Below are 17,390 nucleotides of genomic sequence, written 5' to 3'. Positions count from 1 at the left end.
GAGTGGAAGATGGGTGGTTTCCAGTGAAGTTAAGTTGAAATACAAAACAGTCCAATACATTTGGCAATACAGAGATCATGGGTAACCTTAACTGAGAAGAGTCATTAGAATCCTGTGGGTAAATAAAATGGGAATTAACCCTGAGAAGGAAAGAAGTAGAGATTTATTTATTTATTTATTTATTTTAAATGTATGTGAAACAGAAATTGGATAGCAGCTGGTGGAGAATGTTGGGTAAGGGATTTTGGCTTTTGTTATTGGTTTGTTTTTACCACAGAAAATTCTATAGCAAAAAAAAAAAAAAAAAAAGGAAAATTCTATAGCATGTTTATGCATTGATGGGGATGATTCAATAACAAGCAAGAGATTGAAAGTGCAGCAAGGACAAGGGAATCCTTGAGAAGGTGCTAGGGATCAGGGTTCCAGAGCTCCAGAGGTAGATGGGCTGTAGTTGGAGGCACTCTGCTACCTCCACTGAAACAGGAGACATGGAGAAGATGAGCATAGATGAGGCTGACTTACAGATTTGGTAGGGAGGAAGAGTGCAAATTCTTACCCGACAGTGTCTATCTTTTAATCAGAACATTTGAAAAATTACATTTAATTCATAGTTAAAGAAGTTTTGAGAAAGAGACTGTAGAAGGAATAAACTAATCATAAGACTGGAAAAGCTAATTTACTGAGGAAACATAAGAGGAGTGTTGAGTGTTTTGTTCAGGTATTCTGGTCATGAATTTGGAGTGAATCTGGTCAGCTGTGTTTCATGTGTGTGTTTTCCCTCCAGGAGTATTATTATTATTATTATTATTATTATTATTATTATTACTATTATTATTATTTAATACGGGCATGGATAAATGAGTCCACCAGGCTTGGCTTTATTCCAGGCAAGTGTGACAGAAGAGAGAGGTGTTAAGGAGAGGAAATTTTCAAGGAGGCGATAATAATTATAGAGCATATGATCTAAATGACTCAGAAAGAAATTATAAAGAGGGGACTAACAGACTGATGGGTAATGGGAATGTAGTTGATAGTTTGGAGATACCACTGAGGTTAAAGAATGATGTCAGTGAGTGGGAACTACGGGAGGAGGTGTGGGCTAGAGACTGGCTTTCATGAAACAGAGCTGGAGGTGGTGTGATACAGCAGTAACACAGTAGTGGGTGACAATAAGACTAGCTCAGCTGCAATAGGCTGAGGAAAAAACAACCAGAGGTGAGAACGTTGAGGAGCTGAACATTCAGCGTTTAGACGTTATCTCATTTTGCACACATCTCAGTGTTTTTCGGTTGTTGGTCTATCTTTCCAACAAGTATGCTATTCTCTGAAGGAAGGAACTCCATTTGTCTTATCACTGCTTCCTCTCTCATGCCCAGTGAAGTACCTGACCCATAAAATACTCAATAAATATTTACTGAATGGGCAAAAAAGTCTATTCTTTTAAAAATTCGAGAAGGTATTCCTGAATCGAGAGCTGCACCCTAGGACCATTGTCTTGACTCCTTCTGGACCACTTTCGGTGAGCTGCCTTGTAGGTAATGCCATTTACTGCTGCTGTGGAAGCAGTCCTGTTGAATTCTCCCTGGTATTTAAGGGCATGCTGAGGAAGTAATTCGCTCCTTTGCGTAGTATTCCCTTCGTTAGGACCCACAAGGGAAACTTGTCTGAGCTTTCATTGCTAGGAAGACCTGTGACTCCCTTAAGTGAACTGACACTTTGTGAGCCTCGTAAGCAAATGTGTATCCCTCTCCGCTTTGCCCATTACAGGCAGATTTGTGGCTCAGGCTCAACTTCAGCAATTATGCAGAAAAATATGGTATCTATTTCTTAGGAATAATTTTATCCTTTGCTTTATCTGGTTATCTTTTCCTGAGTTCCTCAACTCGGTGATTTCTTCTCGTGTTTCATTTCTATTCTAGAATATTTCTCAAATATGTAAAGCTAAAGTATGTTTCCCCAGGGTGCAGCTGGATGGAATTTTATCTCGACCACTTCAACTGGTGCATGCTTCTGGTGATCAGGTGAAAAGCGAGCCTGTTATTTCATAACCTGTAAGAATGAAGATTTAGATTATAATCATTTATAAACAATACATGTTTCTTGGAATTTATTGAGCTAATCTTTTTGAGTTAAGCTTGGAATTTCTACATAGAATGCTATACATGTCACCTATTTTGGACTTAATACCAAGCACAAAATTGCTTACAAAAAGTAAACACTTTTTTGAGAATTTATCAATTAAATCAAAAGCTCTTATCTGAGCCTTTATTAATTTAATTAAAGAATCTTATGAATTTTTTGAGCATATGCTTGCTTAATTAAATAATTGAGGAAGTGTGAAAGGAACTAAGTCATGACTAAGGACTTTGGGAGCCTTATTAGAAATGCAAATGCAATAGTAAGGCAGAGATCAAGATGACAAATATGGACAAAGGCCACTGAGGAATGAGAAGGATGGCCAGAAATGAGAGGACCTGGGAAACTCTATAGGACTAACCACAGAGGAATACTGGGCACAGAAATCTACACACTACAGAAAATGAAAGGGAAAAACAGAGGAATCGTGTTACAGCTGTGGGCTTTGCAATACACGATATTGGAGAGTCATTAGTGCTTTGAGAGAGTACATAAATACTGTCATTGTGGGAGAGTGTGTTCCAGAACACAAGCTGAGACACCTACTATATTTTACAACCGTTGCTTTCCACAGATGGAAATGTGGAACGTACAGGACAGAGAATGATACACAAGTGCAACTCAACAATGGCACTCGCACCAATGGGGCCGTGACCAGACCTCTGTGTGTAATTTGGTTAGGGATGACTATAAGCTTCTTTCTGTAAAGTGCGATCACTGGTCTCATTAAGTATTGTGTCTGAGAAGAATGAGATTGTTGATTGTGTTGGCCATGAAATATATGCATAAGAAAATCAAATGCATTAATATTTTATCAACAACTATAAAGATATTCCAGAATGGTCTAAGTTATGTTGGCAAAGCAAGTTTCACATATTTTTGTAAGCTACCTCGAATCCTTTCTTGGGAAAAGCTGGGCTATTCATTAAAGAATGTAAAACCAGACAGTCATATTTTCAGTACTGCATTTTAAAAAATGACTCTGGGAATGGAATGTCTCCTATTGGTATTATTAGAACTATTAACTATCATACATTGTGTGCTTCCAATGTGCTAAGCAAATGCTAGACATTCTTTGTGCCTTACTCGTTTAATCCTCATCGTAATCTGACGATAGGGATGATCACTATTCCCATCATGCATGCAGCAAATATTTATTGAGTTCCTAATATGTGCCGGCAACTTTTTTTAGTGAGTGAGACAAAGACTGTATTTTCATGGTGTTTCCTTAGCAATGGAGGACAATGAGTGAACAATCTAACAGAAGACCAATAGTAATAAATGCCTGGTGAAATGTGAGGCTAGGCAAGGGGATGGAGATTGATAGGGGGTACAATTTTCAGAGTGGTCTGGGAGGGCCTCTCTGAGGAGGTGATATTTGAGAAGAAACCTGTGTACAGTGAGAAAGCGAGTCATTTCATAAACACAAACTCAAAAAAGGCTAAGTAACTTGCAAAGGGTTAAGCCCAGGGTTATCAAATTCTAGAACACCCCTTTCAACCATTTAATTCACTGGGGGTAGAGTTCTGGGCTAATTCTATGACCAGCCTTAAGGGCAATTTTGAAAGTAGGATCTCAACTCTTGGAATTCCATCTTCCAAAGTCAGGGCTTGCCACTCACTGCTTCAGGGCCACAACAGTGTGGCCAGGCTGCAATCTCATGGCAAAAAGATAAACACATCTTTGATGAAAACAGATTTGAAATCCAGCTGGGATCTGTTTTGCTGTGTGAAAATAGAGGGGAGTGTCTTTGGGAGCTGTATTGTGTGGTGTCGGCACTTCTAAAGCATTACGCCATGAGGTACCCGCAGAATGTTCACGCTGCTTGAGGGTAATTCATGTTGTGTCCTGCGCCGGAGTCCTACAGGATCAAATTGATAGAGTGGAAACACATTTGGCTCTTTTAACCTCCTCTCACTTGTTTTCCCTGTCATGCTATAGTTGCCACTGGAAGGGAATGCAGAAACTGTCCCATTTACCTTCACAGCCCACCTTCGTTCAGCTAGAATCGTGTCACCTTCCCTTCTCTCTCTGATATTCTCAATGTGGACAATGGACAGTGTCCGGCTGGTGTCACCCACTGTGTTATGGATTAATCACCTTTACTGGTGGTAGTATTTGTTCACAAGAAGGCGGGGAGAGCATGCTATGGGTGGGAGCCTGGACTGGGATAAGCCCTCAGGGAAAGCTTGGCCCCTAATATGCAAAATAACATCTTTAAGTTGATGTGGATTTGAGTGAAGCTCTGAAGTTTTTGGAGAGGTCACAAGAAGGGCTCAGGAGAATTCTAATCTGTTTGTTCATTTGCTCATTTGCACATTTTCCGAGTACTTATTAGGCACCTTAAATATACACAGCATGGTTCTTATCCCAGAAAGTGGTCTCATGAGACACAGTTGTGAACAAGGCCACTGCATTCAGTATGACAAGTGGTATGGAAGGAAGAGCTACACACGATGTGATGTCAGAAGCACAAAAGGTGACTGGTAGGGGGTTCAAAGAAGGTTCACAGCAGGTGCTCTTGATGGTGGATCTGCGGGGAGGATGTAGAATTTGCCAGAGAAGGAAGGAATGAAGGGGAATGTTCTGAGATAGAGGGGATAGTATGTTCAAAGGCAGAATTCAGAAGGGGTCGTCTGCCTCAGGCAATAGCCCTGGGACATGAGATGCTTGTGCAGGAACTGAGGGCAGGATGGCAGGAGGGGCGGGGGGGGGTGGGGTGGCTGGGCCAGATGCAGGGCCTTCTGTTCCCAGCCAGGGGGCTCAGGCCTTTTCCTTGCCCTCTGTGGAAGGGAACCACAGGTTTGGAGAACATCTGGTGAATAAAAAACCTGACGCCCAGATGGTGACTTGATTAAACTAGATACTGAAAAATAGGATATGATTTGAGTTATTGCCAAATGAGAAATTCCTGAAGATTTTTGTTTTGTTTGCACATGGATGTATTCTATATTATTATTTTTCCTCCGGTGTGCTTGTGTGCAAATGATGGACAATGTGTCATAAGGGCTTCAGATTCTTACAGCCACAAGAACCTGGTTCTGTCAGAGAGTTTACTGCGCAGCATGAAGACTAATGCTTTGGACACTCACCCACACCATGCAGGTGGGAGTATAAATTGGAACAGCACTTCTGAAGGGCAATCTGGCAATGTACATCAAAACAACCTATGAAAGCTGCACAACATTGACCTCAAACTCCTTTTTAAAGAATTTGTCCTAGGGAATGGCCAGAAATGCATCTAGAGCATTCATTGTAGTATTTTTTTATGATGTCAAAAAGCTGGAGATCACCTACGTTTTCTAATGAAGGGATTATGGTATAATGGGAGAGCTCTGTCGATGTTAAAAGGATTAAACAGAAGTTTGTTTTTATGGAAATTTATTACTAAATGAAAAAATAGTTTGCAACGTAATATGTACAATGACTCTAATCTTGTAAAAATTAGATGTATAGTCTACTTATGTGTATGTACAAAAAAAGTCCAGAAAAATATATACAAAGATGTTATTATTGGTGGTAGGATAATAAGTAATTCTTAATTCCTATTATTGGCTTGTCTGTATAATTTCTAGGGTTTTTTGTTTAATAATAAACATGTATTACTCTATGACTTATGCAGTATAATTTTCCCATGTGTTTGCCACACTTTTTTACAATTCTTCTGTTATTCCATCCAGGATCATTTGGCCAACAACTCAGGAGAATGGAAAAAATAAAAGATTTGGGGACCATATATTATCTTTGGAAAACTTCTGCCTTGTGTAGGCCATGTCTGTGATGAGAAAGATAAGCTAGGCTTATCTTCATTCCTTTTTGGAACACACATCTTTAGATTAAGCATTGCTGGCAAACTTCCAGAATTCCCATTTCCTTAGTAACTGAGCAGTGTAATAAATTGGATAAAAGCATCTGCTATTTTTCAAGTCATCTGTGCTGTGCAAAAGTCTCACCCGGACACCTGGATTCTTTTTCAAAAGCTGTGATTTTCATATTCTGTACGTACAGCTGGAAATGATCTGGGTTTAAATCAGTCCTTGTAGGGGTAGCTGCTTATTTGGTTTTACCCAGTATTGTGACTCTGGTGTTCAAGTGTGTATTGCCTGAATCTTGTGTCTATTTCTAAAACTTTTAGAAAAGATTCTGTACCTTGGGTTTTATGAAGATCATAAACACGTTGTGGAAAATGAATTGAAACACCATTCACTGTTCTTATGTATTGACTTCAAGCTGCAAAGAAAGATATGCAGCGATTCTGGCCATTTCCCTTTTCCCTCCTCACTGCAGAGATTGGAGATAACCTTTCACTAGATCAATTCTGGTCCAAACAAGCTGCTCTTCTGCACGTCTCCTGTTGCTTTTATCTGAAAAGGTCTTACCTGCCTTGGGGCATCTGCAACCTGCTTGCACCTTTATTACAGAGTCTTTGTTTATGGCAGAACAAAAGATTGAGTTAATAATTGGTGCAGGTTTTCCCTGGTTTTAGTTCAGATGGGAAATTCTTTCTCCTTTCTTAGTTCAGATGGGAAACCAGGTTGTTGGATTTCTTTGCCCTGGAAACTTTTTGCAGAGCAGAGAGGAGAAGCTGCGTGAGGGAAAAACCCCTCCGGTGCGTTATAAAATCTTGAGCTCATCGGAGATGGCATTGGGTATTCTGGAGAAGAGTGATGTGGAGGGAGCACCTTTGGGGACAAGATGAGAGTAGGGGGGTCCCAGGTGATAAGCAGGGTTTGCAGGCTTGGCTAGCCTGGAGTGAGGTCAGGACCCACACCCTGTGCCCGGCAGTGCTCTAGGAGGGGAGAGGTTCCAGAGGGTCAAGGTCACTGCAGCACCAGCACGACTGGCTGAGACTCTCTACTTTGGAGCAGTCACACTTCAAGGGACCCTGTGGATATAGATTTTGAGCATGTTAGAGGAAGCTGTTGGGAGAAATGAGGACCTGCCCCTATTTCACGGCTTTTTGTACGTCTTCCAAATAGTGGAGGGGTAAGAGGCTGGACTAAAAGTCGGAGAGGCCGTGTACCTCTAACCCAGAGTGACATGATCTTTGAGGTAGACTTACTGTGGATGAAAAGAGAACACTGTTTCTGGCTCTGGTGTCATTGGCTCTGAGTCTATCAGATACAGTTTTTGTTTGTTTGTTTGTTTGTTTGTTTTTTAGAAGACCTTGCTTGTTTCCTTTCAGTATTCCTCCAACATGCTGCCAGTGGTCATATACATTTCTGAGGTTTGTAGATCTAAAATGAGATTGTTTGGATTATTGCATTCCCTTTGCAAGGATTAGTAATTTTGGGGCCAGAGCTCAACTTTTAAGGGCCGTGGTTATTAATGGGATTTGCAACCCCTTTGTGTGGGAAAAGTCGCTTCCAGATTGGAGCTGAGAAGAGATAACCCATTTCTGTAGCTTCGTGAGATTTCCTCTGTCATGTTAGTAAGCCTTGTCCTTTCCCTTTGTAGCAGCGCCAGCTGTAATTGTTTCTCTGTGTGTAGGAGCAGGTAATCCATTTTTAGTTGCACTATTTAAAACGATGCGATTGATTATTCCTTGGTTTATGTCATGGTTTCTAAGGCCGTGCGGATGTAAAGTCACTATAAGTTTGCAGCTCTGATAGTTGCCGCTTATGTATCTAAGGGGCCTATCTGAGCAGGCCTGAGCAATACGGATGACACACCTTGCAAATGAACTTGGATTACAAGCTGTGGGTGAGAAATAGAGCTAGGAGGCCTGACTTCAGCTTTCTGACAGCTCATTGGAAAAGTTAGAACCTAGTCATCTAGTTGTGTGACACACAACCTTAAACCAAGGCAGCTATTTATAAGGGTTATAATCAATTTACAGGGCATTAAGGGCATTTAAAAAAGGGAGGGTTTATTCCTGGATGGAATATGTGTAGAATATTCCAGAATGATGCACAGGATTTGGGTGGGCAGAAGGCAAAAGGTAATTTATGTTTCTATTATTCATGAAGTTTTATAACTAAAAGCCTATGGATTTGGTTCTTAAGATAACCCAGAAGCAACCCAAAATCGCCCTGTTTTTCCATCACATCTTTAGCCCGAGTCTGAGGCAGATTGGAAAGAGGTAAGATTGTGTTCCATTTATTTTAAGAGAGTTTTAATTTCATTTCCTTTTTCCTTTTCATTATTTTTAACCAAAGACTGGGCCGGGTCAGTGGTATGAGTTCAGGCATTCTCCAGACACCAGGAAGGAGTGGGGACGAGGGGAGGGTTAGGGCTCCCTTCTCCCTTGGGATGCTGCTGCCCTGGCCCTCACCGTCCTGCCTGGGTTGATAATCATGGAAAGGGAAGAGAAGAGGAAAGGGGTAGAAGAGAGCCAGCGTCTCCGGATTGCTCACCTATAAATTGCTGAATACCAAACATGGGAAAGGCCCGAGGCCGAATGAGGCAATGAATTGTGGGAACGTGATGCCCAATCGAAGTATGCTCTCCATCCACATTTTGGATCATCAAGGAGACACGGTGAAATGGAGAAGTACCCACGTAGAACAATTTCCAGATCCAATAGCACCAAGTCTGGACGTTCTATTATCATATAACCATGAGAGCTAGTATTTATTGAGCACTCACTTGCTGCCAAGCTCTTGACGTGCATTATTTTATTTACTGCACATAACTACCCCATGCAGGAGATACACCTGTTATCCCTATTTTATAGGTGGGGAAACTGAAGCAAAAGAGTTAAGACAATGAGCCAAGGTTACTAGCTAGTAGCTAGGGAAGGACTGAAGTCTGGCTCCAGAGCCCCAAAGTGTAATATGTATGCCACATTGACTGTCTGCTTTCAGGGGAGCAGAGCAGGGCCTGCATTGGAAATTTCTGTAAGCACTCCCAGCGTCTTGGTCGGTAATGGAGACGTCACTGAGTTTACTTGCATCAGCAGAGAGAATTTAATGAACCATATTAAAACAAAAGCAGTGGTTGTATTCACATTTCCTCAGATGTTTTCCCTTTTATCCTCTGCCATTAATGGGGTGGTGACTAGACAGTGGCATTTTTAAAAAGCATCCATAATGAATTAAAATAGCTTTTTGATGGAGAAACTATCGATAGCCTATATAAGAGTAACACTCTTAATAACTCATCTGGAGTGACTGAGGAGAGCAAATGAAACACATTTGCAGCACGGTGTATTTTGCTGGTTTAGTTTCTGAAAAACAAATAAGCCAATAAACTCTACCACTGAAGATTATGTTGAGTTACAGGTTTGTAATATTTATTCACCAATCAGGAAACATGAGCTTGCATCCCTAAATATGCCTCTGCTTTTCAGACACACTTGTTTGTATAATTCTTCAGCTTCCTGAGGGAGGAGTGATGTTGAACCTATATCCTATGTTCAGTTGCTATTTACAAGTTCACAGCCAATTCTAGACTCCAATTCCAATTTTAGAGAGAACATTTCTAAGAGAACCTTCAAATTTACATCTCCACCAAAGCGATGGTGCAAATACATTGGAATTAATAGGAATTTTAATTAAACGTGTCCCCTCCTGGAGATGTCATGCACTGTTTTCTAGGACTCGAATGCATGGGGTCTCTTAAGGACATACACAATCTTAAAGAAAACTCATTTGTATTTTGATAAAAGGTAATGCATGCACATAATACAAAATGCAAAAGGTGTTAATAATATATACTGAAAAGTGAAAGTCCCTCAACCCCATTCCCTGGCCACAGCAATTAGTGTTTCCTTGCCTTGCCTCACATGATATCTTGAGATAAAGATAAAATTATAAAATAATTTGAGAGTATTTTGACTAGACTGTAAAACAATAATTGAACTTTCACCTTGAAAGAAGTTATCAAGTAACACTCATGCACGATGCATCACTGCACTCCTCACCTCTTCCTTTAGAGTCAGTTTTTTCTTTACCACAACTCTGATAGTCACCCCATTAAGAATGAGATAAAGGGAAAGGCGGGAGGGAGTAAAGGGTTTCATGAAGTTCTGGGAGGGGCAAGAATGGTGGGCAGTCAGAGCTGGGTAGGATGAGAGGTAGGATAATCAGAATTACATGCTATGCAGACTCATTTTTCAAATCCAATTTTAAGACTCAAATTGGCTGCTGCTTGATGTTGTGTTTTATGTGAGGCAAAGCCTTAGTGACAGCCCTCAGAGGAGCTTGGAATCTGATTAGGACATTTGGTTGTCTAAGGTAATATAACAGGAGTTCGTGACTAAGCTCTAATGGTGAGTAAGCACTGAAAGCATTATTATGTGTTCCAGCCTTTATCACCAGTGGGATTGAGTGGCAACCCCACTTTAAGCAGGGTGAACAGGGGGAAAGTAGGAGGCTGTTGTAGAATGTGTTTCCAGAATTCACTGAAGCTCTTCCATGCCCACAGGCTATGAGTATCTTTGTAATACTTGTTCTTACACCCCCATCCCCCCACCCTCAAAAAAGTTTACCATGGTTTCTAGTTCTGATTGATTCATTGCAACGTAGTGTAGTGGAAATAAAGATTATCTATAGATATAGATATAGATATAGATATAGAGTTGCATTTTTCCAGCAGGATGAAAGTAGATAGAAATATATACAGAGGAATAGCATGACCAAGGCATGGAGGAGTGACAGCCAGCCCTGTGTGTCTGTGTGCTGGACAATACAGTGTCATGGTCAAGTTTGGGTGAGGAGCATGGAGTGACCCACTGCTCTAGAGGAAGCGGGGGCCTGGATGATGCTTGGCCCTAGATGAAATAGGGAGGAGTGCTGGGCCATTTGAATCAGTAGATGGTTGTGGTCAGAGTCTGGAATAACATCTTTGGTCACAGTGTAGAGGGTAGCTTAGAGAAGTCAGTGTTGCTTGTTTCCCTCATGCTTACTGACTAGCAGTCCTAAATGTCCCTGCCAAGAATTCAGGAATATACTTAAGAGAAAAGCTTTCATCATCTCTCACCAGATGCATAAGGAATTTTAATACCAGTTTTCTTTCTATATCTTGGGCTTTCTAAGAAACTTATCTAGCCATATGACTGACTCTTTGGACACTACCTGGTTGCATTACCATCTGGGGTGGAACTCAAACATTTTGGGATTCTCCATCATGTCTTAGTTGTTTGTGTTGTTTAGATCCCTCAGTTAAGAACTTAATTTTCATTTCTATGATTGGGCGGGTCAGTTTACAGGTAAATTTGCCATATCCCCAAAATGATAGAAATATTTTTGTGCAATAATGTAGGTGCAACAACAATGACAAGGGCCAAGATGAGGTTTCCAATATTGGGGCTTTGTGGCATAGCTAACTCATGCCTCCAGAGCTGTGCTGGTATGACTCAGCCCCACTCAGCAAGGCATGTGAGGATGATAGACAATAGTAATATATTTGAATGCTTCTTTTATGATGAATAGGAGTGGGTATTACAGAGTGATCAGGAGATATGCTAAGAGAACATGCTGAGGAGAGAGAGAGAGATTTATTTTAAGGAATTGCCTCATGGATTATAGAGGTAGACAAGTCCAATATCTTTGGAGAGGGCCATCAGGCTGGAGGCCCAAGCAAAAGCCAATAGATATTGCAGTTCAAGATCACCTGCTGGTGGAATTCCCTCTTGATAGGGGGCTAGGGATGATGGGAAGTCAATCTTTTGTTCTATTTAGGCCTTCAGCTGATTGAAGGAGGCTCAACCTTCTCATGGAAGGCAATCTACTCAAAATCTGCAAATTTGAATGTTATCCTTACCCCAAAATATCCTCAAAGAAACATCCAGGGTAACATTTGCCCAAATATCTGGGCAACACAGCCAATCCAAATTGACGCACAAAATTAACCATCACAGAGACTCAGGCACACAGGGATAAGGAAAATGTAAAGATGGAGGCAGAGATTGGAGTGATGTGCCCACAAGCCAAGAAACAACCAAAGATGGCTGGAAACTATCAAAAGTGAGGACAGATGTCTAGGTTGGTTTATCCTACAGAGCTTCCAGAATGAATAAATCCTGCCAATACCTTGATTTTGGTTTTTTGTTGTTGTTTTGTAATAACTTGATTTTGGACTTCTACCCTCCTGAATTGTGAGAGAACACATTCATGATGTTTTAAGCCACTTAGCTTATGGTAATTTGTTACAGTAGCCCTAGAAAGTGAATATACAGTAAACTCAGCCGTGCTGCAGGCACATTTCCGAGTAGAAGTTAGGGTCTGATGTCCTACTCTGGGAATAGGTTGGGATGTTCGTGATGCCAGGCACATTGGCAGAGCTTTGGAAAGAAAAGGCTTAGATACAAGGTTTCCAAGGGACACTACGTACAAAAGCCAGCGGCAAACTCACTGAAAAGAAGTGGAGCTTATATGATAGCAAAGCAGGGGTTAATTTCCTTATATATGAAAAGCTGCTACAAAAAAACATCAGGAAAAAAAGAGAAATGACTTTTAGAAAAGTGAGGAAAATTGAGGAACAATCAAGATGCAAAGGAAGAAACTAATGAGTCACCCCCAGGATGACCCGGGCTCAATGTGCATCCTGCCTCCCCTTAAATTTGTGCTCAAAGTGTGTTTTTTTAAGCATATCCTGAAGATGCACATACAGGACCCAGCTTGTAAGGACCAGAGAAAAGGCCTAGAGCACTGCATAACTTACTCCATCACCCATCAGCAGGGCAGGCGTTGCCACACAGAGATGGTTTCCTCGACCTGGGAGCAAAGGGTGATGGGACATATGAAAGCACGATCAGTTGATTAATCAAGAAACAGGCATTTACTGAAGATCTATTTTGTCTCCGGAACTATCCTGTTCATTGTGAGGAACATGAGAACACTATGCTCTGGGCCCCTGCCCCGCTCCACGGAAAAGAAAAGACAGGGATGAGAAATAATAGAACAACAATCCAAGGAGGGATGACTATTTGGCCTAGATCATATCAGTGGTTCCCAGTTCTGGATGCCTGTTAGAATCCCTGGAGAGCTCTTTACAAAATGCAAATGCCTACTAGAATGTTCTAGTAGTAGCACTACTTGTAAGGCCTCCAAGCTGGAAACTCTCCAAACGCACATCAATGGTAGTTTGGATAAATAATTATGGATTATTCATGTAATGGAGTAGCATTCAGCAATGAGATTGAAAGATTGACAACTACACACATCAATGTGGATAAATCTCTTTCATATAATGTTGAGTGAAAGAAACCAGATAAAAAAAAGAGCACCCTTCAATCTGCCATTCGAATGTGAGATGTTAACAATAGAGGAACCTTGGTACAGGGTGTAGAGGGACTTTCTGTACTACCTATCCTTTTTCTATAAAAATAAGCGGTTCTTAAATTTAAAAGTTTATTTAAATATAAAACAAAATCATACTGTATGGTTTCACTTACGTCAAATACGAAGACAAAATTTGCCTTACGCTGTTAGAAGTCAGGAAAATGTTTACCCTGGGAGGAGTGGTTTCTGGAATGGTCCGTGAGGGGACTGTGGGGAATTGGTCATGTTCTGTGTCTTGATCTGTGTGCTGGTTACATCAGCAAACATGTTTCACTGTGAAAATTGACCAAGCTGAACACTCATCTGCACTTTCTGTTAAGTGATATTTTATTTCAATAAAAAGTTAAAAGCTATTCTGGTGTCTAATCCTGCCTAGACTAACTAAATCAGATTTCTTGGAGAAGGGCCTGGGCATTAGTATTTTTAAAAGCTCCCTAGATTATTCTAATGCTCACCCAGAATTAAGAGTAACTGTTACTTGTCCTGTAGGCAGTGAGAGAAGCCAGTACAGACTCAAGCTGTGAATTCAAGCTTCTCAGAGAGGTCAGAACATGCATGGGGCCTCAAAGACTAGAAGGGATTGATAAGGCCACGCCCCACAATAAATGAGCTTTTTGAGCCCAGGAAACATTCAATTTCCAATTCTCATTTTCCTGTTTTTCTGGCAGTGGCTACGTTTTCGCTTAGAAACTTGATTCCTTAGAAACTTGATCTTACATGCACTTAAATGTTCAAAGAGCTGCAAACAGGGTCTTGCCAGAATTCATGCAAATAGGATTAAAAAGCAATTAGTCTGGTGTACCCCAAACACTCTGTTTTATCTAATTTGTACCCTTTCTTGTATTTCTACTCAAGCCTCAGTAAGCCCTCCAGAAAGCATGCCTGAAATAAATGACTGGAAAAAACAAGCCCCAGCATTTCGGTTGGATCAACAGAAGCACTCCCTGTTGTACCCGTGATCAACTGCTAAGACCTAATACATTTAAGTGTATAAGATCAGGGAAGGCAAACTTCATAGGGGCAAAGTTTGATGGATCTTGGCTTGTGGAGGAACTTATGTCTGAGTGCGTGTCGCTGCTTATGATTGTTAGTAGTCCAGACAGGCCAGCTGACTCACTGATAGGCTTCTTACTTATAAGGAGAGAGAAGCTTACAGAACATTCACGAAGAGTATCTGTGAATGGAGAGCTGGCATTTTCAATCTGACAGCCTTTACTTCCTTGGGCTAATTCTGGGTAAAAATGGTAAGAACAGCCGGCTTCTATTGAATGCGCACATCACACCAAACACATGGCCAAACCCTTTCCATAAATTATCTAATTCAATCCTCGATTCAATCTTATGAATCCTCACTTGACAGATGAGAAACTTGATGCCCGGGACTAACAATTTATCCAGCTCCCACCACCTGTCAGAAGCAAGGCCAGTTATCTCAACACTGTTGACTTCCAGACCATGTGTTTAACCGTGGTGTGATGCTGCCTCCAGTCGTCCTGGGAAAAGTTGGGATGATATAACCCTGTAACACTGTGTCCCTAAAGCTGTCCTCTCCTTCCCAGCCCAGATTCATCCCCTCCCCACCCTAAGCTCAGCTTGTCACCTCCTCCTTACCTCTCCCTCTGACTTTGTTTTCATCTCCGGATACTCACATTTATTCTGGACAGTTGTTTCTCCTCCCTCTGCTTCTCACCTCTAGAAGCGTGGATGGTGAGTTAAATCATGCTAAGACTTTTGAGATTTGCTGAGTGATTTCTCTCGAGAGTGATTGTCCTCAACGAGAAACTCCACTGGGAGGACAGCGCTTACCACCGTGAGTGCTTACGCAGGTGGCATCAGCTGGCCCAGGGGTCGGCAAGCTGCTGGCCAAATTTGTTTCGGTAAATAAAATTCTATGGGAACACAGCTGTGCCCTCCTGTGTATTGACCGTCTATGGCTGCTTTGATGCTACAACGGCAGCATACAACTTTTGCTCTCTGGACCCTACAGAGAAATTTTGCCCATCCCCAAGCTAACCTGTGCAGAGACTCTACGCAGAACTCAGCGCACAGGCACCCTGCAAATGGTCATTTCCTCTTGCAGGTTCCAGATGTCTTCCTGAGGGGAGTTGCAGCAGGAGGAGCGTTCTGCAATCACATCACGTGGCTGGCTGCTGCCCCTGCCCCTCCACAGCGGGCATGGGGGCTACAATCCTCGCTGGATATTCCCTTGCACCTTGGCAAATGAAAAAGTGACAGGCATCCTCACAGAAGCAAAGCCATGTATTATTCATTTTGCAGAGAGTGTTTTCTGGTGTGCAGACAGCAGAGAAGCCCTGGCTGGGGTGGAAACAGCCCAGGACTGGGAGTGTCACCTCAGTCCTAGGACCAGAGAGCAGGACACAGGGATTGATGCCTCCATGCCACAGACACCTGGGCAATTATGTGTCCTCACAGCTGTTTCCTTCACAGGGTTAGAGAAGGGACTTAATTTCTACACCAGAATATGTTTAAAATATCAAAAACCGAACCGAACCGAAAAGTCTTGAAGTACTTGGAGTTAATTTGAAGTTAACTGCAGTGTCTGCTTCTTTATTATACTTTTGTTAAGGACCATTTCCATCATGCAATCCTGTTTTCCACTGGTTAGCTGCAGGGGTGGCTTGGATTTGTTGTGGATAAAATTGAATGGCTGTCTTGTAGCCATTTCGAGAAGTCACTAAGTGTAACCCCTTGGTTGCTCCATTAATTTTACTTTCTCTAATTCAGGAGGAAGCAGGGGACTTGCATTTTGTGAACCATTCTCTTCAGAAATTGTATCTCCCTTCCTAGGGACCCACAAGTACTTGGATCTACTCTTTTCTCCTGGATGACCTAGAAGATCTGATCCCACATTATACCTCGCACCATCTTCACTGAGATTGAGCTTCTGTGAGGTTGGTACAGTGGTGGAGGTTGGAATTAATAAGCAAGTAACCCCACTAGGGCACCTGGGTGGCTCAGTCGGTTAAGCATCGGTCTCTTGGTTTCGACTCAGGTCATGATCTCAGGGTTGTGAGATTGAGCCCTGCACTGGGCTCCACCCTGGAGCCTGCTTAAGATTCTCTCTCTCTCCCTCTCCCTCTGCTCTTCCCCCACCCCACTTGCACAGTGCACTTGCTCTCTCTGTCTCTCAACTTAGTTCCAGGGAGCAGGAATGAGGGCTGAGGGAAGTGAGGCAGGACAGAGGAGGGGTGGGGTGACGATGGGCTGTAGAACTAGCCTCCTCTCAGTGAGGGTTGCTCCATCTCCTGAGACCATTTTCCAAGAAGATGTATAAACTGGGTCTTAGGACAGTCAACCTTGAGGGAATAAAGGAGGTAGAACTTATCCACCAGCTCTTGTCTTCCCACCATCCCCCGAAAGATTTACTGACAGTTTTTTTTGTCCCCCTGTACTTCCGGGCTGCATGTGTCAGCCCCGAGTGGAGCCTGGAGAAGTCCCAAGGCTACTAGTCATAGATGTGGCCACTTTGTTATCCGGCGTCCCTTAGTACCCCCTGTTTGGCAGCTTTCTGCCTGAGGCTCTCCCTGGTTGCAGGACCATGTCTGGCCCCCACACCAGGGGCTTAACATTCCTGGGAGCTGAGAGTTGGTGCTAACTACTCTGGTGCCTGCAGCCCTTGGGTGTGTCAACTGTAAAGCCCGTGCTGTGGGTTCTCCCGGAGGCTTCCAGGGGCACGGAAGCCCAGGTACCCACGGCAACACCTCCCACCAACATCGGCTTTCTTCCTATCCCTTATCAGTGTTCCTAGGATCCACTCTAAATTCTTACCTCAAAGTCTGCTTTAGGAGAACTTAGCCAAAGCCAGTAGAGAGGTCCTCAGGGAGGTGAGAAGCGCATGGCATGGGCGTAGTGCACCGTGCAGCTGCTCTGGCTGTGGTCCCAGTAGGGGCGGAAGGCAGGGGAGGTTGAGGCACGTACAGGTGTCTAATGGTGTCTGCTGCGCCTGGCAGGAAGAGTTAGAGTTCATTGATTTTAAACTGCCCCTAAGTAAGGGTGTACCGCGTGCAG

At 42.5% G+C, this 17,390-nt stretch overlaps 1 long non-coding RNA gene across 1 annotated transcript; it reads right to left on the bottom strand.

The window, feature by feature from the left end:
- Nucleotides 1-228: 228 nt before the first annotated feature.
- LOC112675973 (uncharacterized) lies at nt 229-17,387 on the bottom strand. The gene is made up of 3 exons (XR_003146183.3): nt 17,151-17,387; nt 15,376-15,573; nt 229-2,049 (listed from the first exon to the last, which is right to left on the bottom strand). It is a non-coding gene; the product is annotated as an uncharacterized LOC112675973 (long non-coding RNA).
- Between the last annotated feature and the right edge of the window lie 3 nt (nt 17,388-17,390).

This window comes from Canis lupus, chromosome 30 (genome assembly GCF_003254725.2).
Source record: "Canis lupus dingo isolate Sandy chromosome 30, ASM325472v2, whole genome shotgun sequence".
Lineage (NCBI taxonomy): Eukaryota > Metazoa > Chordata > Mammalia > Carnivora > Canidae > Canis > Canis lupus.
Note: the sequence above shows the minus strand (reverse complement) of the source record. Positions and strands in the feature narration are given on the sequence as shown.